Below are 22,112 nucleotides of genomic sequence, written 5' to 3' on the forward strand. Positions count from 1 at the left end.
AGAGTGTTTTAATCACTCCTAAAGCCTTGGACTTTAACCTCTATTTAATCCTAGCTAATTTGTGGACTTTAAAACATCGAAGACACCTCCCAAAGTGAGTTTACGGCCCTATTAATGTGCTTGGGCCGTGAACATCAATCAAGGTCACCAAATTGTGCCTAGGGCCTTCATTAGCCTTAAAACAAATGCCTAGAAACTATCCTACATGTGGTTGGGACTTGAAAGCATAAAAACACCCATCCCATGAGAGTTTACAGCAGTAAACTCCAAAGGAAATGGTCTTTGGGCCGAAAACTCCTAAAAGGAATGTATTAATGCCCTAAACTACCTAAAGGGTTAAACCACCAAGTAGAACTTATTCTAGAAATCAAGTAACACTTCAAAACAAATAATGTCAACATGTTTGAGAGCTTACGGCCGTAAACTCAAGGTTTTATGACCGTAAACTCCTTGTGTGGAGTTTATTGAAGAGTAATCACATATATAAGGTCCTTGGGAACTTTAAACCCCTTTAGCCTTGTCCCTCAACAACTTAGATGCAACCCTTAAGACTTATAACACCTATACAAGGTGTTTTCATGTTCAAGAGTGTCCCAACTTAATCTATTAGTTATTATTTGGCTAATTATATATATATATATATATATATATATATATATATATATATATATGTTCATTATATGATAAGTAGGCTTGTGCGTGTGTACAAGTCTCCGTTTGCTACCTAAAACAGTATCCAACACTCCAATCCAATCCACTCACCACAAGTGAGTTCATACCCCTTTAATTAACCTTTGAAATACTTTTAAATGTTTTAAATGATTTTATGGGGGGGGGGGGGGGGAATACAAGTTAAATACTTATAGTTATTATGTGACAACCCGAAATTTCCTTTTGTACGAACATTACCTTTTAATAGAAGCTAGTCCAGTTTCTGTAATTTCTAGACTTGTCCGAACAAGTTTGTGTACATTAGGGTTTACATTTCTGGACATATCGGGAGAATGGATGCTCTTGAAATTGTGAAACTTGGACATTGTAAGTTTCATAATGCTATAGTCCGACTTCCGGAATAAAAATATTTTCTGTCAAAATATTCCAGGACTATAAATTAGATTTCTAAATTTAATTAATTCATTATTCACAATTCCAACTAGAGAAAAGCCAATTCTCTCTGACGGATCTTCGGGTTTTCATTCCGGATTGTGAGTCTACTTTCCTAAATGTGTTTTAATGTTTGTTATATGCTTTATAACATTGTTACATGTCCAAAATCATCCAAGATCACAAGACTTTTGGAGTTTACGGCCAAGGGTTTCTTGGGCTGTAAACCCCATTTCCAAGGGACAAGTGTGCCCTAACTCACCCCCTTAAGCCTAAGGACTTTAACCACTAATACTTGTGCTTATTTTGGACTTCAAAACACTTCAAAATCATAGATTATTGGAGTTTACGGCCAAGGAAGATCTTGGGCCGTAAACCCCTTTTTTAAGGGAAAAATGCAACCTAAACACCCCTAAGGCCTTAAGACAATGTACCTTGAACACATGGGGCTTGAATGGAGAACAAAAGACAACATAATCACTCCTTAAAAGGAGTTTACGTCCAAGGAACATATCTTGGGCCGTAAACTCCAAGTAATGACACAAATGTGTGCATCTTGTCCCCATTAGCCTTAGATAAAAGCATGGAAGCCATCCTACACATGCAAGGAACTCAAATGAATTTAAAACAACACCCCATAGGAGTTTAAGGCCGTAAACTCTAGAGGATATGGTCCTTTGGCCGTAAACTCCCCAAAGGAGCATTCCATGGCCTTAAACTACTTCAAGTATTATTCCAACAAGGCTAGGCTTATTCTAGGACCAAGATAAGACCTCAAAACACCCAAAACCTCCATGTGAGGAGTTCACAGCCGTAAACTCCAATGGGTAGGGTTTTTTGGGTGGTGAACTCATATACAAGGCCATTTATGCTTTAAACCCCTTTTGCCTTGTCCCGTATCAACTTAGATGCAACCATTAGGACCTATAACACTTATATAAAGTGTATACATGTTCCTAATTGTGTTAACTTACTTTCTTAAGTTATTATGTGGCTAATTAGTTATATATATGCTTATTATATGATAACTAGGCTCGAACGTGTGAACAAGTCTCCGTTTGCCACTTAGCACGGTACCCGATACATCAATTCAATCTACTCACCACAAGTGAGTTTATACCCCTTTAATCAACCTTTGAAATACTTTTAAATGTTTTAAATACTTTATGGGGGGGATACAAGTCAAATACTTATAGTTATTACATCAATCACATATGATTGCATTAATCACATGTGATTAATAACTAGAAAACCAATGATTTTATCACTGTTCAACTGTTTATCAAACTGTTTCACTTCAAATGTTTTACAAACTCTTTTTACTTATCAAATGCTTTTATTAAACTTTGTATTACTTCTTATAAATTGCATGCCCATATATGTATATATATATATATATATATATATATATATATAAGTAATGTTTAAAGGGCTTAGGAAAGCCATCCACCCTACCTCGATTTGGATGTGGTCTGGTGGGATTTCGGGTGACCATCCGAGGGTCGTTTCTATATTAGTTATATATCATATATACATGTATAGACATAAAAAGTACTTCCATATTCATATTTACCAGTACATCGATAGTTAGTTACCATCAGGATAACACAATACATATACAATGATACTAGAAACAATACATATACTAGAAACAATACATATAATAGAAACAATACATATGCTAGAAACAATACATATACTAGAAACAATACATATACAATGATGCTAGAAACAATACATATACTAGAAACAATACATATATACAATGATGCTAGAAACAATACATATACTAGAAACAATACATATACAATGATGCTAGAAACAATACATATACAATGATGCTAGAAACAATACATATACAATGATGCTAGAAACAATACATATACAACTATACTAGAACGAGAAACAGTACATATACATGAATACTTTATTATTGTGATTTAAATCGGAGCATGACTTAACTGTCATGGCTCGAGTTGTAGCCAGAATTCTCGTGAAGGTAGAGTGTGAGTTTGCGTATAGATCTATACTGGATTGACAATCCTACACCTTGCTGCTAGCTACAGCCAGACCTGCAGGTTTGCGGGTGCCAAACATCATTCCGTTATTACGACCATTCACTTGTCGTTGTTACTAGTCGATAGTATGGTGCAATTTATCACGTAATGCCTTAATATAAATCCGGTTTAAGGTAGTCAGTACAACAGTAGTTCTTATAATACAAGACTACAGTACTACAATGATTTACCCATTACATATTTTTAGTGATAACCTCACTTAAACGTTTATGTACAAACTATATTTTGTTAAATGATAGTTACATTTGGGAAATTACACACTTTTACATCAAACGAGCATACAAAACAGTTAAGCCTTGGTAGAAGGCTACTTTAATAGAAAATATAGGTTTTTCTGAGAGATTCAAACTTTTACAAACAATTGCAAACCTTTACATACATTTTACAAACTTATACTTGATACATGTTCAAATATTTTTGAATGAAAAATACCGACACTAAAATACTTATGAACTCACCAGCTTAATGTTGATAAACTCTTTCAAAATAACTTGTATTCTCAGGTCATCAGTAGACAGGTACCGAGGCCAGCTTTTGAGAAGATGGAGCGCATTGAAGTCTCATCTTATTATTTTGATATACGTTATTTTTGGTGTCTATGCTGTACAGAACACGCTTGTATTAAAATTATATATTTAATGCAATGGATGATGTTGTTTGCTTATTTACATTTACTGTGTTGTGATACTCACATGACGTCCTCCGCCCCAGAACATTTCCGCCGTTCTTGGTTTTGGGGTGTGACAGATTGGTATCAGAGCATTGTTTATAGTGAATCAAGTATATTGATGAGATTAAACTTACCTTTAATCTATAAAGATCGATTAGATCTTGAACAAGTATATAAACATAAACAATATGAATGCAATAAAAAGAATAAGTCAAGATGGAATCAAATGTGTCGAATGATTAAACAAAATCCTCAGAAGAGCTCGATTATGAACATCAACTGTAGAGGATTGGAAGGTTACAGGAACGATCAAAGAAACCTGTTATCATCTAGATGTATCGCTATTTCCAGATCTCAAAAAAAAACCCTTAACCTAATATGCATGCAAGCGTAAACTTATATACAAAACATAAAAGGTTCACGGTTGGACAGGCCCAAACCGGAATACAAAGTAATATAATCTGTCGAGCCCAAAAGACGCAATCTTCAAAATAACTTTCAGCCCAACAATCTCCCCTTTGCGTCAATTTGGAGCGAGACCTTCATTCTCTTTTCACAGCAGAGGGCTTCTTTACCGTTTCAAAAATCTTCGGTATTAAATCCAGAATATGATGCCTGAAGGTGATATACCAATGAAGCATGTCAGTGAAGTTCTTCTTGTCTGCTGTTGAGTTCTGTTTGCATCGGTGAATGATATTGATAATATGCTCGAGACAATCTGTAAAAAACAGATGTTTGTCTACCAAAGCAAACAGAAACTTATGCTTGTCGCCTCTGGTGAACATAACCGTCAGATTAGAAGAATCAATTTGCCCTATCTTCATTTCATGAACATCTTCGGTCTTGGAAGTGGGCTTGACGGTCGGTTTCTTGTTCATAACTTTTGCTATTTCCTGATCCATAGTGGCGAGCTCATGGACGTAGGTAGCCAACATTCTTTTAAGATGTTTAAGAATTGGTTCATACTCTCTTTGGTTGGAGGGAAGAATGTTGTATAGCAAAATCCAATCATGCGGATTCAGACTGGGAAGATCTGCCAGAGAAATAAGATGTTCTGTGTTGGCCGTTCCTCTGTTCATTTTGAAATTAACGTTCACAAATTTCCCAGCCTGTGTCGGTTTCAGTACCTTGACTTTAATGATTTTCTGAGCACTCCATGTCAAGTACTGCGGTTGACCATATTTCAGATAGAAATCTATTAGCTCTCTGTCAATCTTCAGGTTCGGATGAGGGACATCGGCAGTGACATCAAAGTAATGAAATGTGAAAGCTTTGCGCGTGATGGGCATGTCGAACTGCAAGTCTTTTGTATTTTCACACTCAAAGGATGCAATCGGTTCCAACCAATATATGGAAGGAAACTCAATCGCTTGAGTGATGAGTGTGTCTCTGTCCCAATCTGGGAACACGGTCTTCTTGGCTTGAATGGCCTCCTCATCCTCCCTAATCTTTCTTTCCCTGGCCTCGGCCTCTCGAGCTATCCTTAGAGTTTCATCAAGCTCTTTGTCCCTTTTCTTGCGTTGAAGAGCTTCAGTGATAGTTTCGTCTGAATCTGATTCACTCTAAACTAGGACGTGTTTCCCAGAACCCGAAGCTACATTAACCTTCGGTTCTATCTTGGACACACCTTCCTCTCCCCCTTGTCGCGGAAGAACAAGCTTCTCCGAGACACCTTTCATTTCACTTAAGATATTAATAGCAGGAAGGAGTTTCGCCTGGAGATGCTGTCTAATAGTGAGAGTTAGGAAGGGATCATGGGTGTCAAGAACATTTGTTAGCATATTCTTGACATCACCAACGCAACTTTGAAGAACTGCCCGCTGAGTCTGTAGCAAAGTAATTTCATGTTGTGCCTGGGCCAGTTGGATCTTTTGTAGGTCGATGGTTGCCTGGTGCTTGACAAGATCTTCCTTCAGTGTGCTCTCGGCTGCCAGAAAGGCAAAACGTTAATCCAAAGATTTGAGAAATGAAGTGGATTCAGTTTTGAGGTCAGCGCGCAGAGCCTCAAATTTTGTGGTTTCACCCTGAAGGGTAGCCGAAAAAGAGTCTACGGACGCTTGAAATTTGGACGCACTAGAGTCAGCGTGAGCTTTTAGAGAATCAAGAAAGATCTGAGTTGTATGAACAACCTCGGAAACTTCCTTGGTGGCTTTTGAGCATGAAGCGGCTGAGTTATCTATGGCGTCAGTTGAACGATCCAAGGCGTCAGTGTACGTCTTGATCGCAGACTCTATGAAGGCTTTGAGCACAACACCCCCGTAGGCTTTATTGTCAGCCAGCAGACTATCAAGTTTGGCGTGAATTTCCTGAATCTGCTGACTTGAAACAGGGGTATCGGCATCTGTGTCTGTAGGGATCCGGTAGGGGCTATAATAGATAGAGTCGAACTCTTCATCATCACCCCCCAAGGTAGCACCGGAGTTGGAGGATGGAGATGAAGATGGGGGAAGGTTGATGACCGGGGTTTCAACCACAGTAGTAGCCCCTGTATCAGATACATTGACCGTTACTGGTGGTTGGGAAGAGGTGATGGTAACAGATTCGGTGATAATGGGCGTGGAGATAGAGGATGAAGGTTGAGAAACAGATAAGGGAATGTCAGGTTCTGTTGTGGTTAGGGGGATAGATATAGGAACAAAAAGTGTGACCTTCAGTGTGGGTGATTGGGGTGGGGTTGGAATTTTTGGGGAAGTAGGAGGAGTGGGTGATTTGGTAAGTTGGGGAGATGTAGGTGGAGAGGGTGATTTGGGAATCTGAAGAGATACTGGTGAAGATGGTTGTTGAGGAGACTGAACGGGTGTTGTTTCGGTTTGAGGAGCAGCAGCTTCTGTTTCTGATGGTGCATTCGGTTCTGATTCAGAAGAAGGAGACCCTTTGGCTCTTTTAGCCATCTTCTTTACCTTTTTCGATTTTGACTGAGAAGGTGTCTCTTTCTCTCCTTCTTTGGTGCGGTTTCTTTCTTCTCCGCTTTCTCCTTTTTGATCGCCCTCTTGCCACGGTTGGAAGGTTAATCGAGGGCATCAAGAGCAGCACGTTGTTCCTCAGACAGAACCCTAGGAGGCAAGGGTGTTCTGGTGCTGTAGTCAGCCATGATTTTGCTGTGTGGCGTGACGCACCTATACATGGACTCAGGGATCAGTCCATAGTGAAGAAACTTACTTGGATCGGAGACTATGATCTTCTTGGTGTGGTAAGTGGCAATTGAATCCGTAAGAGTATCCTTCATTACCGGGATGTCAAGGGAATCCATGGCCCTTCTGGTAATAAGCATCCAAAACCTGCCGCACGATATCTCGGAGTACCTGGCAGTTGTGTTGAGACTCTGAACGACTTGAGCCCAGATAATGGACCCATAATCGAGATTAATTCCGTTGTAAAGACCATACATGATGGTCAGAAACCCTTTGCTTGTGGTGTCAGAACCACCACATCTCTCCGCTAAACCCTTAATTAGAAGGGTAAGCAATCCGTTCCATTGAGACGGAAGACAGGATTTCTTGACTTTGGCAATGGAGGTAAGAACATCCGTATACCCCATCTCATACATCATTGAAAAAAGTTGCACCGTGGAGATGAAGTCCGGTGAGATGACGGAGGAGTCGACGGCAAGCCCTAGAAGAGAGCAAAACCGTGTTTTGGACACCGAGGTTTTCTTGTCGTGAATGGTGAAGAAGATGCGGTCTTTATGTTTGTCGTAGTTGGCCGTGGCGTAGACTTGCGAGAGCAGGGACATGGGAACGGCCTCCACTTGCGTAAGTGCCAACAACAATGGGGAATATTTGAGGCATTCCACCATGTGTAGCATGTATGAGTCATATAGGAATGGGGTCATCTCTATGATCAAATTCTGATTAGGTTTGATTGAGAGCAGAGAAGAGGATGCAGTTTGATCTTGTGCGGAAGAAGAAGTCGCCATTGTTGAGTTGTGGAAGAAGATGAACAGTGGTAACTTTTTCAGAGAGAAAATTCTTGAGAGGTAACTGCCAAAGAACACGATCACGCCTTATTTATACCGTTCATAGGAGAGAGAAAATCGTGATGATGAAGAAACCAAGACGTCGCCTGAAAAAGCGCGATTGGAAGTTATGGTGTATCCCAGGAATACGTCAGCACACGTGGGTGTGAAACGAATCATTTGCACGCCCCCAAATCATTTTCGTACCGTTTGAAATTCCTTGTGCCCTTGTTTGGTTACAACTGAAACTTAAAACCACATACCAAACAGCAATCAGAATGTTGGAAAAAAGTAATATGCGTGCATAAGAGTGTGAAAGAAAAAGAAATAAATCAAAGGTGTTTGGGATGTGAGTGTTGTCTAGTAAGAAGACAGAAAGCGGAAGATTCAGGGCAAGAATCGCTTCCTTCAAAACCAAGAGTGACCTGAAGTGTTTGTGTGGTTTCCCGAGAAATACGATCAGTTGTCTTTTAACAAACAATGAAAGGCATCTTTTGATAATGGCTGAAGGGTGGCTGAACTCAAACCAAGCATCAAGTCTTAACATAAAACTGAGTGTTGGTAGAGTTACCTGTGAGACCGATGAGATCTGTTGAACAGGTGGGTGGGAAGTATTTCGTGACGTGAATGGTATAGACAGAAATCTCAAGGAAAAATTAAACTGGACCTCTTTGGGAAGAAATGTCTTAGGTGGAGACAATTTCATAAAAGATCACACAAAAAGAAAAGAAGATTTCCAGGTAATAGCTTGAGTTTATCACTCACCGTCAATTCATTTCAGGTGTTGGATTTTGTGTTTCACTTAGAACGTGGTAAACGAATCTAAGATCATAAACACAGATGTTGTGCAACCATAAGCCTCAGTGGTAAAGACCGAAAGCATCAAGGGTTACTTTGGTGAATCGAAGGTAAATGAAGAAGATGAGGAGAGGGTTAAGAGACCGAACGTACCTTCTGCTACAGAAATGGGACAAGCAGAGCAACTCATGTTTCAGATGAGTAGAGGAAGGTAGCTCTAGACCGAGTGTGAGAGAATAGCCTGATTGGGAAGAAATGATAGGTGTTGATCGAATCATTAAGGCATGCTCGAGATCATAGAGGCTTGCGACAACATACAGCAGCATGCTTCTAGGGACGTCTAACTAGTCTGATAAAGATAAAACATACCTGGGTAAACACTATAGAAGGAGATGCTTGTATTCACCTGTGCAAAACGTACACCGACTAGAAAGATAAATTTTTTTTTTAATTTTGGAATTTTCTGAAAAATAAATAAAAACAGAAAGATAAAATGTTTTTGTAATTTTGGAATTTTCTGAAAAATAAATAAAAACAGAAAGATAAAATGTTTTTGTAATTTTGGAATTTTCTGAAAAATAAATAAAAACAGAAAGATAAAATGTTTTTGTAATTTTGGAATTTTCTGAAAAATAAATAAAAACAGAAAGATAAAATTTGTAATTTTGGAATTTTCTGAAGAATAAATAAAAATAGAAAGATAAAATTTGTACAACAACAAAAAAAAAAAAAAAAAAAAAAAAAAAAAAAAAAAAAAATGGAAGCAGAGATAGACCGATCGATCTGTGTATTTCGGTGATAGTTTCAGAATCGAGAAGAACCGAGCGGTCTATCTTGGTCGGTTCCGAAAATCTTTTAGAGCAGAGAGAGACCGAGTGTGCTGTTTGCTTGAGCGCCTTTAAATTACTGGGACAGAGAGGGACCGAGCGGTCTGGTTGTTTCGGTTCCTTTATTTTACCAGAGCAGAGAGTGACCGAGCGGTCTGGTTGTTTCGGTTCCTTTATTTTACCAGAGCAGAGAGAGACCGAGCGGTCTGGTTGCTTCGGTTCCGTTAAAGCGCCAGAGCAGAGAGCAACAAAGCGGTCTGTTTCGTTCGGTTCTTGATTCTTAAATAGAGATTTGAGGATTTGGGACCGACTCTGCAACCATCATACCCAAGCCTTGTAGAATTTTATTAAAGGTCGTTTCAGGAAGAGCTTTGGTGAAGACATCAGCCAGTTGATCAGTGGTTCTTACGAAGTGAACTTCGACGTTTCCATCTTCCACGTGATCTTTGATGAAGTGATACCTCAGTGCTATGTGTTTGGTTTTGGAGTGTTGCACTGGGTTATGACAGATCCTAATTGCACTTTCAGAGTCAAAATATATAGTGGGATCTTCTTCATATTGAGTCCATAGTCTCGAAGTTGACTTTGGATCCAAATCACTTGTGATGTGCAGGATGCAGCTGCAATGTATTCCGCTTCGGCAGTAGACAACGACACGCACGTTTGTTTCTTGGATTGCCAGCTGACTAACTTCCCGTCAAGAAATTGACAACCACCAGTTGTGCTTTTACGGTCGAGTCCACATCCTCCAAGGTCAGCATCAGAATAGGCTTGAACAAAGAATCCTGAGTTGGATGGATACCATAGACCTAAGGAGGTGGCTCGCTTGAGATAGCGTAAGATGTTCTTTATTGCAAGCATGTGAGGTTCGCGTGGGTTTGCCTGAAATCGAGCACAATAACACACAGAAAACATGATATCAGGTCTGCTAGCAGTTAGATACATCAGTGAGCCAATCATTTGATGATAGAGCGTGATATCGACAGCCGGTTTGTCTAGGGATGGGGTAAGCTTGGTGTTGAATGCCATTGGGACTTTGACTTTTGTGTCTCCCATCATACCAAACTTTGCTAGGAGAGTCTTCGTGTAAGCTTCCTGATTAATAAAGATGCCTTCGAGTCCCTGTCTTATGTTTAAACCAAGGAAAAAGTTAATAGGACCCATTGAGCTCATTTCAAACTTAGTCTCCATCAGCTTTCTGAATTCAGCTGTTAAGCTGGGATTCGTGGAGCCAAAGATGATGTCATCGACATAAATTTGAACTATCATAAGGTGGTTACCTTCCTTTTTGCGAAAGAAGGTTGGGTCAACCGAACCTTGTTTAAATTTAGACATCTTTAAAAATTTTGTAAGTGTTTCATACCAGGCTCTCGGAGCTTGCTTGAGGCCGTACACAGCTTTATCCAGAATATAGCAATGATTTGGATGCTTTTCGTTCACGAACCCAGGAGGTTGCTCCACATACACAGTTTCTTCGAGTTCTCCATTGAGAAATGCACACTTGACGTCCATTTGGAAAACCTCAAAGTTCTTGTGAGCAGCATAAGCCAGAAATATTCTAACAGATTCTAGCCTAGCTACTGGAGCGAAAGTCTCTTCATAGTTTATCCCTTCCTCCTAACAGTATCCCTTTACCACTAGACGAGCCTTGTTCCTTATAACATTACCTTTCTTGTCCATTTTGTTCCTAAAAATCCATTTGAGACCAACAACCGAAGCATCTGGAGGAGTTGGAATGAGGCGCCAGACTTTGTTCCTTTCAAATTCGTTCAGTTCGTCTTGCATTGCTTGAACCCAATCAGAGTGATCTAGGTTAGAGTTAACTGTCTTCGGTTCAACTTTTGATATGAATGAGTTAAACATACAAAACTCAACTTTTGAAAATAAGGATGTCTGTTTTGCCTTCAGTTGTGATCGGGTCAGAACCTTTTCAGATACATCACCAACTATTTGAGAAATAGGATGATCTCTGGTCCATTTGATAAGAGGAGGGTAATTCGGATCAAAGGTTGGGTCTAGTTCAGCATTAATTATTTCTTCTGGCTCAGATTGGCTATCGTAACCGAGCGTCATATCATTATGTTCCCCCTCAATTGATGAGCTTTGAAAAACATGAGGTTCAGGTGTTTCTTGTGGTACTGAGCTTCCTGGTGTTGAGGCCTCTTCGGTTGATGAAGGACCTTCGGTTGAAGTTGTAGAATTTGGCTCCCCCTGGACTTGTGAGCTTGGCTCCCCCTCGACTTGAGCGTTGTTGGAAGGCAAGTCATTAGTGGTTGATCCTTCTTCATGCATTCTTCTTGCAGCATCTTCGACAATCTGCTTCATATGATCAACTTTGTTGTCTGCTGCACCTGCTTCAGAGAGTGAAGCTTTCTCTGGTTCGTCAAAGAGTTCCAGAAATGTCTCGTATAAGTTGGCGATCGAGACTGTGACCTGGCCAGTTAAAGGAAAGATTTCCCTAGCGGTGTCATCTTTATCCTGTAGCTTCTTGACATAGCTGTCGTCAAAGGTCACATAGTATGTCTCTTCAATCTTTCTCGAACGCTTGTTTAGGACCCTGTATGCCTTGGATGTGAGAGAGTAACCCAGAAAAATTCCCTCGTCGGCTTTGACATCAAACTTGTTGCGGTGTTCTTTAGAATTAAAGATGAAACACCTCGAGCCGAACACATGGAAAAATTTCACATTGGGCTTTCTGTTGTTCAGTATCTCATATGGAGTGAGCTTGAACCTCTTGTTGAGATAGGACCTGTTCTGTGTAAAACAAGCAGTCGAAATAGCATCAGCCCAAAAATAAAGAGGTAAGGAAGCGAAACTTAGCATGGTTCGGGCAGCTTCACACAAAGATCGGTTTCGTCTTTCGACTATTCCGTTCTGTTGCGGTGTGTAGGGAGCTGAGAAATTGTGACTTATTCCCTTTTTTGCAAGAAACTCTTCAAACTCCCTGTTCTTGAATTCGAGACCATTGTCGCTTCTGATGTTGCGAACAACCTTCTTGAGCTGTATTTCAATTTGCTTGATAAACACTTTCAGCTTTTGAGTCGCTTCAGATTTGAGCTTTAGAAAGAATACCCATGTAAATCGTGAAAAGTCATCAACAATAACAAGAATATACTTGCTACCACCGATGCTTTCGATAGATGAAGGACCACACAAATCGATATGAAGTAATTCGAGTGATTCAACAACTTTTGTGTTGATTATAGAAGGGTGACTTTGACGACTCTGCTTCCCCATTTCGCATGCAGCACACAAATGATCTCTGTCGTACTTGAGCAATGGAAGGCCCCTAACATGACCTCCAGTGACAAGTCGGTTGATATCTTTAAAATTGAGATGAGATAATCTTCGGTGCCACAACCAGCTTTCGTCGGATTGAGCTTTTGACAACAAGCATATAGTTGGGTTTCCTTTGATGGGTTTAAGGTTTAAGGGAAACATTTCACCCTTTCGCTCTGACTTGAGAATCACTTTCTTTGTCTTTTTCTCTATGATTTCAGAACCTTCATCATCGAACGAGACTTTGAGACCTGTACCTCCAAAAGCTGAGATACACTAATGAGGTTGTGTTGGAGTCCTTCCACATAAGCCACCTTCCTTATAGTAAAGTCCCCATTTGTTTTCATCCCGTATCCCTTTATGGTGCCGAAAGAATTATTTCCAAACTTGATGTTGCCACCATTTGCAAGAGATCTGTATTCCCTAAGCTCTTCTTTCATCCCTGTCATGTGACGCGAGCAGCCACTATCGATGTACCATTCTTTGTCGAACTGCTCGTCACTTATAACCTGCAAAAATTAGACAGATTTAGGAACCCAACGTTTCTTGGGTCCACGTGAGCTTTGCATGGGAACGGGAACAGTAAGAGAGACGTCAACAAGATAAGTTCGTTTTATAAGAGTTGTTTCATCTTTCCTTTTAATGGTAAAAACTTTTATTTTGTTAGGATTGGGTGTGTTCGGTTTGGACTCTGGTTTAGATTCATTGACCTTCTGCTTTCCCTTTTGTTCAGCTGACGAATGAGATTTTTGAGAACAAGAGGAATCGGTGGAAGTAGAAGAATTAAAAGAACGAGAAGAATTAGAATGAAAGGGTTTGGATTGAGAGGACTTCCTGGTTTGAGACTCTAGGTGACCCTTTTGCTTTTGATCATTGGAGGGACCGTTCTTAGAGTCTTGGTCTCTTTTGACTTCAGAACCGAACCTTTGCGTTCGGTTGGAGCTGTCCTTGGAACCGAACCTTTGGTTTCGGTTGAAGTCTTTTTCAGAACCGAACCTTAGCCTTCGGTTGATATTTTCTCGTGACCCGAACCTTGGCTTTCGGTTGTTGTGACTTTCAGGCTTTCCTACAGGATTGTTTTCATACTTCAGATTCTTGTCTTGGTGTGAGAAATATGCATTCTGGGAATGCCAGAATTGTTTCCTTTCAGAAAGGTTCTTCCTGTATCTTTGGTTCCTTTCTCTCTTCCTATTCCTCATCTGCTTAGGTTGATGATGAACATTCGCTTTCGTTTTCGGTGTCTCCTTGGCTGGTTTCTTTTGAACTGTAGGAGTTTTATTTTCAGCCGAAGGAGCAGAGGGAATGTCTTCCTTTGCCGAACGATCATCCTTCCGAGGAATATCTTTTGTACCACTGGTATTTGGCTCATCGAAATTGTCCGGCTTATTCAAGGGTTCAGGTATGTATCTTCCTTTGCTCTTCTAGGAGGTTCTTTCAGATAAACCAATAGTTTCATTTGCATTATCTATTGGAGCTTCCCAGAAGTACTCATCGCAGCCATCAGCATTGTCTTCGTTTACAATGGCTGTGAGTTCAGCTGTTTGATGTTCGGTAACTCCTGTCACCTTGTATACTTGATTCGGAGTGGTCCTGACCTTTTGATACACAACCGCTTTCTCAACTAATAACGGGGACTTTTGATAGGACAACCGAGCGAACTCCACTGAATTTTCAGAAATAAGATTCTTGTGGTTTTCAGGTTCGGTTTTAATAAATTCTGAGCAGTCAACCGTGTCCTCTACAGAAATTTCACTCATGTTTTCGTCCTCGTTAAGCTCAGATGCATTTTCAACATCAATTTTGTTTTCCTGAGCTTACGTTGGCGTTTAAAGAGTCAAATTTTTGCATGGTTTCGGTTCTGTCATTTTCATCCAAAAAATTTTTAAGCATGTCCTTGTGGTCTTTGGATTTAATGAAGGACTCAATTTTGTCCAGTCCATACATGTAGGTCGGATTGACATCATCAGACGATATCACACTCTCACAATTGTAGGCTTCGGCATCGATTTCATCCTCCTTAAACTCTAGGAAGGGCAAAATCATGCGATGGATCTTTTGGCCTATTTCACAATCCAAGTGAAGCTGAGTAATATTAGAGTACAAACGTTTAGCAATTAAACAAAAAACATTCCGCTATTTTAACAATTTTAAATTGTCTCTTTGCAAATAAATGTTTTCGTCTTTAACTTTAACTAATTCTGACTCCTTTAACTCGATCCACATTCTCCGCTCCTCACTTTTCGACGCCACCCTGCTCAATTGATCAGTTAGGTTAGAATTGGTGACTCGAGTTTGAGTTAAGCTACTATCTAGATGAGAAATTCTTGTATTAACGTTTTTTAGTTCTTTCTCATATGAGGATGATGGTACTTTGCATGAAATAAAAACAGATTGTACCTTCTTTATTAGTTCATCGAGCTCATTGAATTGCTGGCTAAGAGGTTTGGCCGTAAAGCACATGTCCTCCTTTACCTTCGGTCCATCGCTTCCTCCATCGGTGTTGTATCCCCGCATTTGAGATACATCAGTTATCATGAAGCATCTTCCTCCATTTCTTTCCTCCTTAGCCACATAAGCCTTTCCATGGGTAGGCTTCCTCACTTCCTCGTCTTCTGAGTCGGTAGACCAAACTTCCGTGCTACCGAACTTGTCATCATTAACAGAACCATGCACAATGAGAGCATTAATAGAAGGGTTAGCGGTAGACTTCTTCTTTCTCAAATCGTCCAATCTTTTCTGCAACACAACTTCCTCATCATTTCCATCATCCTTTTCAGCCATCTTCTTAAGAACACAGTCCTTAGCATAGTGGTTTTTCCCACCACAGTAGAAACAGCTTATTCCGGAATCGTCATCCACCTTCGGTTCCTTCTTGTGCTCCTCAGCCTTCGGTTCATTGTTCACCTTTTCAGAGCTGTAACTCCCCTGCCAGTTTCGGTTTTTGTTGCTGGGGAATCTCTTCTTTATGAACCTCTTGGGATTGGACACCATCATGGCATAATCCTCAGACGTGAGATCATATTCCTCCAAGTTGAGATCTTCATCTTCCATCACAACTTTACTTTTAGATAGGAGGGCCATCGAACCAAGACTAGAGACGACGTTCTTTTCTTGTAGCACAATCTTCTCTTGGGACTTGAGAATACCCACCAGTTTCGCCAAAGAGTATGATTTAAACTGCTCATGGGCTTTGACTGTGGAAACCACTGCTCTCCATTCAGACCTCAGACCATTCAAGAAAGTAACCTTCTGTTCGATAAGCTTCCTTCCAATATCGTGTTTGATCATCTTGCTGAGTAGATGATTAAAGCGATCAAACGTCTGGGTCACGGTTTCTTCGACCCATTGCCTGAATTCTCCAAACTCGGATAAAAGCAAAGTTTGAATAGAATGTTCAAGATCCTTGTCTGTAGAATACAGTTCACGAAGTATATCCCATACTTCCTTTGCCGTTGTGCATGAGTTGACCAATTTGAATGTGTCGGACTGAAGGGCGAATCTGATCAACCTTAACGCATTAATATTGCACTGGAATTTGTCCTTTTCATCTTGTGCAATATCCTTCACGTCCTTTAGCAGATCATTGTACTCATTTTGTGTCTTAATGATTCTGGACGATGCAGAATGAGAGAATGGTCCATTGATGATAGCTTCCCATATGAGGTACCCATTATCCTCCGATCCAATCACGTAGTCTTCAAAGTGATGTGCCCATACTTCATAGTCATGGGTGTATAAGATTGGAATCTTTGTCGTCGAACCGATGCTGTTGGAAATATTAATAGGATTTGATTGCGTCGCGTCCATTATGATTGTAACAACCTGTTCAAAGATCAGACTTGTAATAAAGCAGATTAGGGCAAAACAATAAATATCAAGATACGTCAATAAAGAGATGACGGCTCAATAATTATTGATAATTGCGGAAAAACCCTAATGGAAATCTTTTTCACAGAAAAGATGTGTATTGGTTACACAGCCTCCTGCTCTGATACCAATTGATGAGATTAAACTTACCTTTAATCTATAAAGATCGATTAGATCTTGAACAAGTATATAAACATAAACAATATGAATGCAATAAAAAGAATAAGTCAAGATGGAATCAAACGTGTCGAATGATTAAACAAAATCCTCAGAAGAGCTCGATTATGAACATCAACTGTAGAGGATTGGAAGGTTACAGGAACGATCAAAGAAACCTGTTATCGTCTAGATGTATCGCTATTTCCAGATCTCAAAAAAAAAACCCTTAACCTAATATGCATGCAAGCGTAAACTTATATACAAAACATAAAAGGTTCACGGTTGGACAGGCCCAAACCGGAATACAAAGTAATATAATCTGTCGAGCCCAAAAGACGCAATCTTCAAAATAATTTTCAACCCAACATATATCAACCCATAAAAGATATACTAAACTGTAAACCCATTTGGGATTAAAACACTCTGACCAATAGTCTATACTTAAAATACCAAAATATTTAATTAAGTATACTAGTTTACATTCATACTAAAACCAGTGTCACAACGACAAGAACAAAAGTATTACGATTGTTAAATATCACAGGTAAGCTCGGGGATATATGGTCAGTCCTGGGAATGGCATAGCCTGGTCAACTATGCTGGTCCAAGGAATGATTAGCATATGCCCTAGAATGGTTGTGATGTGTTAACAAGTCTAAAAACTTACCAACAATACCACAAGAAGATCAATAGAACCTAAACTTAAAATACTATAGGTGTATTTTGTACTACCAACTACTTGTATACTATATCTTTATACCTCTCTTCTCGCGTAGATTTAAATGGCTGGATTCCATCACGGCGACCCGTACTTTCCAAATGAAGGCAACGCAGGATGGCTCGAAGCAGAGTCTGACGATGAACACCCAATTCCTTTGGATGATCATCAAGCTGAAGGCTTCTCAGATGGATCAGACTCTGAGCCCGAAGTCAACAACCTACCTCCAGTAGGTCAAGCCCCGAACAACAACCCTCGACCAGCTTTTCTAGGTCCCACTCCCTTGTGGGTAGATAACTTGAATCGCTAGAGTGACGAACAGGGTCAACCCTTACCATACTTTGGGGACCGAACCTTTTACAACGTCAGCGATGGTGGCTCTGCTGATCGAGCTCTACCTGTCATTATCCGCAGGATAACTCGTAATGTCGAGCAAGGTCGAGCAGCCATCGACCGGGTCATGGAGATTGATGCCAACTCTGGTGTCAATACAGTCCGCATTCGCCATCTCGAAGAAGACATGGAACGGACCCGGAGAATCAATGAAACCCTACAGCAACGTCTGGTTGCCTCTCAAGCAGAAGTCATGGAACTTCGAGCTCGTCAAAGGGATCATGAACGACACCTTCAAGAGGTGGTATGTAAAATGAGAGACCTCAGGGTTCTCCTGAGGAATACTCATCGCCGTTAGATGATGTCTAGTACATCATTATCTTTTGGGTTAAGGATTAGCCTCTACATCTGTGCTCTAAGTAGCACTTATCTGTAAAATATTCCTAACTTTCAGTACTCTAATTAGGAATCTAAGAACTGTCAAACTTTCTGTATGGTATGATGTAAGACCTACTGTTAGGTCAATTTTCATTGAACTCATTACATCAGTAATACCAGTATTATTGACAACTACTTACTCTGTGGGAAGAATCTTTACATTTGGTTTTTCCTACACGTCTTTCTGGTTATGAACACAAACACTCATTCAATTGTTGGGCTATGGTTAGTTAGTCCATGTGTTATTCGCACATTACTTACAAATTGATTCTTACCACTTTTCTCATCTTTATAAACTTATAGTTGAAAGATGCCTCCTCGCAAATCTACCCGGAATAACCCTACACCTCCACCACCTCTGGTCATTGATACAGCAGCCCTAAATGCTGCCGTAGCTGCAGCAGTGGCAACTGCCATGGCACAGTATCACTCTACTGATGCCAGCAGAGGTGGAACCCCGGTTAACTCCATTCCGGTTGAAACTCCTTTGCGCTCGAGAGAGTGCTCTTACAAGGATTTCACCAACTGTAAACCGAAACCCTTCCATGGGACCGGCGGAGTCATTGCTCTCTCGCAATGGTTTGAAAAGACTGAATCAGTCTTCGAGATTTGTTCTTGCCCTGCTGCGAGCAAAGTCAAATATGCCGCATGCACCTTCGAAAGGAAGGCACTGACGTGGTGGAACAGCCACGTTAAATCTCTAACTCTCGTCGTGGCCAACGACATAGGTTGGGATACGATGAAAGACCTCATGATTGAGGAATACTGCCCGAGGGGCGAGATCCAGAAACTAGAGCAGGAGCTTTGGAGCCTGACCATGAAGGGCACAAACGTTGTTGCTTACACCGCCAGATTTAGTGAACTGGTGGCCCTCTGCCCTAATATGGTTCCCACTGAAGGGAAGAAGATCGAACGGTACATATGGGGGCTAGTTCCTCCGTATCAGGGGAATTTCCTATCATCAAACCCCACTACCTTCGACAGTGCCAAGCGACTGGCACAGCGACTCATTGACCATGGTGTCAAAACCCCTGCAACCACAACAACCCTAGCCATCTCAGAACCATCCAAACCCGCTGACACCAAGCGGAAGTTCTGGGATGACAAGAAGAGGTAGCGAGCTGCCAAGAAGCAGCAAATTGTGGCAGTACATGCCGCGGTAACCCCTGCTGCTACTGCTCCAACAAAGCAGTATGCTGGAAGTTTGCCGAAGTGCAACAAATGCAACTTCCACCACAACAGCCCTTGCCGTGAAATGCAGTGCTCTAACTGCAACAGGAAAGGACATACCGTCCGTTTCTGTAAATTCCCGGTGCAACCGATCACGCAAGTCCCTAGCTCTGGCGCGAGCCCAACTTGCTATGGATGTGGCGAAACAGGCCACTACAAGAGGGACTGCCCCAAAGCGAGAAATGCTGGAGGAGCAGGGAGGGTACTAGCTATAGGCCACGGGGAAGCAGTCGCTGACCCGACAGTGGTGACTGGTATGTTCCTCCTCGATAACTCCTATGCATGCATTCTGTTCGATAGAGGAGCGGAGCGAAGCTTCGTGAACCACAACTTTACTCGCATGCTTAAACCACAACCACACGCACTTAAAGAACAATTCACAGCAGAAATGGCTAACGGCAAAACAGAAAACACCAGTAGCATATACTTAGGATGTATCCTAACCCTAGATAACCATTCATTCCCAATCGACCTCATGCTGGTCTCCATAAAAAGTTTTGACGTCATCATCGACATGGATTGGTTGAGTCTTCATCGCACCGACATCATGTGCTTCGAGAAATCAGTCCGACTAAACCTTCCGTCTAACGAAACTCTTATAGTCTACGGCAACAAACCTGGTGCGAGTCTTCACATTATCTCAAGTATTTAAGCACAGAAATATCTGCGCAAAGAATACCACGCATTCCTTGCTCACGTCGTCGACACGAACCTCAAAACGAAAGAACTCAAGAACATTCCAGTAGTGAGCGACTTCCCCGACATTTTCCCAGAAGAATTACCTGGATTACCTCCGCAACGACAGGTCGAGTTCAGAATCGACTTAGTCCCAGGAGCTACCCCAGTAGCCAAGTCGCCCTACCGCTTAGCACCAGCAGAGATGCAGGAATTATCTGGTCAACTTAACGAACTACTCAGCAAGGGCTTCATAAGACCAAGCTTCTCACCTTGGGGAGCACCGATCTTATTCGTTAAGAAGAAAGACGGATCATTCCGTATGTGTATCGACTACAGAGAACTCAACAAACTGACGGTCAAAAATCGTTACCCTCTACCTCGCATAGACGATCTATTTGACCAACTGCAAGGGGCGAACTATTTTTCCAAAATTGATCTAAGGTCCGGATATCACCAGTTACGGGTACTAGAGGAGGATATTCTTAGACAGCCTTTCGAACTCGTTACGGACACTACGAGTTCGTGGTGATGCCATTCGGATTGACCAATGCGCCAGCAGTCTTCATGGACCTAATGAACAGAGTATGCCGACCTTACTTGGATCAGTTCGTCATCGTTTTCATTGACAACATCCTGATCTACTCCCGAAGTAAGGAAGAGCATGGCGATCACCTACAACTAGTTTTAGGAACTTTACGAACGGAGAAACTTTATGCGAAGTTCTCGAAATGTGAATTTTGGATCCGAAGAGTCGAATTCTTAGGACACGTGATAAGCGAAGAGGGAATCCACGTGGACCCATCCAAAATTAAAACCATTGAGAATTGGTCAGCACCCAAGACACCGACAGAAATTCATCAATTTCTAGGTCTTGCTGGCTACTACCGCCGATTCATTCAGAACTTCTCCCGAATAGTGAAACCTCTTACAACCCTGACCCAGAAAGGCGTGGCCTTTGACTGGGAAGAGAACCAAGAGAGAGCGTTCCAAACGCTCAAACAAGCCTTGTGCACCGCACCAATACTATCTCTCCCGGAAGGGATAGAAGACTTTGTAGTCTATTGTGATGCATCGAACCAAGGGCTCGGGTGTGTGCTGATGCAGCGAGGTAAGGACATCGCCTACGCCTCCAGATAGTTGAAGACACACGAAGTTAACTACACGACCCACGATCTTGAACTGGGAGCAGTGGTGTTTGCTCTGAAGATCTGGAGACATTACTTGTATGGAACGAAAAGCACTATCTTTACCGACCACAAGAGTTTACAACACATATTCGATCAGAAGGAGCTCAACATGAGACAACGACGTTACTTGTGGGTCGAGCTACTCAGTGATTACGAATGTGATATTCGTTATCATCCGGGTAAAGCCAACGTAGTAGCAAACACCGTGAGTCGGAAAGAATATTCTGGTCACAAAGTCAAATCATTGTCAATAACCATCCATTCACACTTGTCAAAACAAATTTAAGCGGCCCAACTTGAAGCCATGAAATCTGAAAATGTGACGAGTGAATCTCTAAGAGGAATGGACAAGAATTTAGAAGCCAAGGGTGACGGAGCCTTATACTTCATGGACCGGATCTGGACACCGAAACACGGTGATTTTAGAGACTTAGTCATGGCCGAGGCGCACAACACTCGGTATTCCGTCCACCCAGGTTCAGATAAGATGTATCTGGATCTTAAAAAGCTATACTGGTGGCTTAATATGAAAGCAGAGATTGCTACCTTCGTAAGTAAATGCCTTACTTGCGCAAAGGTTAAGGTCGAGTACCAGAAGCCCTCTGGTTTACTGCAACAACCAGAGATTCCAGAATGGAAGTGGGAGCGGATCACTATGGATTTCATAACCAAGTTGCCCAAGACAACGGGTGGACTTGATACCATATGGGTCATCGTTGATAGATTGACCAAGTCTGCACACTTCCTGCCTATCAAAGAAACCGACAAGATGGAGAAACTGACGAGAACAT

The sequence above is a fragment of the Lactuca saligna genome, chromosome 4, assembly GCF_052625555.1.
Source record: "Lactuca saligna cultivar CGN05327 chromosome 4, ASM5262555v1, whole genome shotgun sequence".
NCBI lineage: Eukaryota > Viridiplantae > Streptophyta > Magnoliopsida > Asterales > Asteraceae > Lactuca > Lactuca saligna.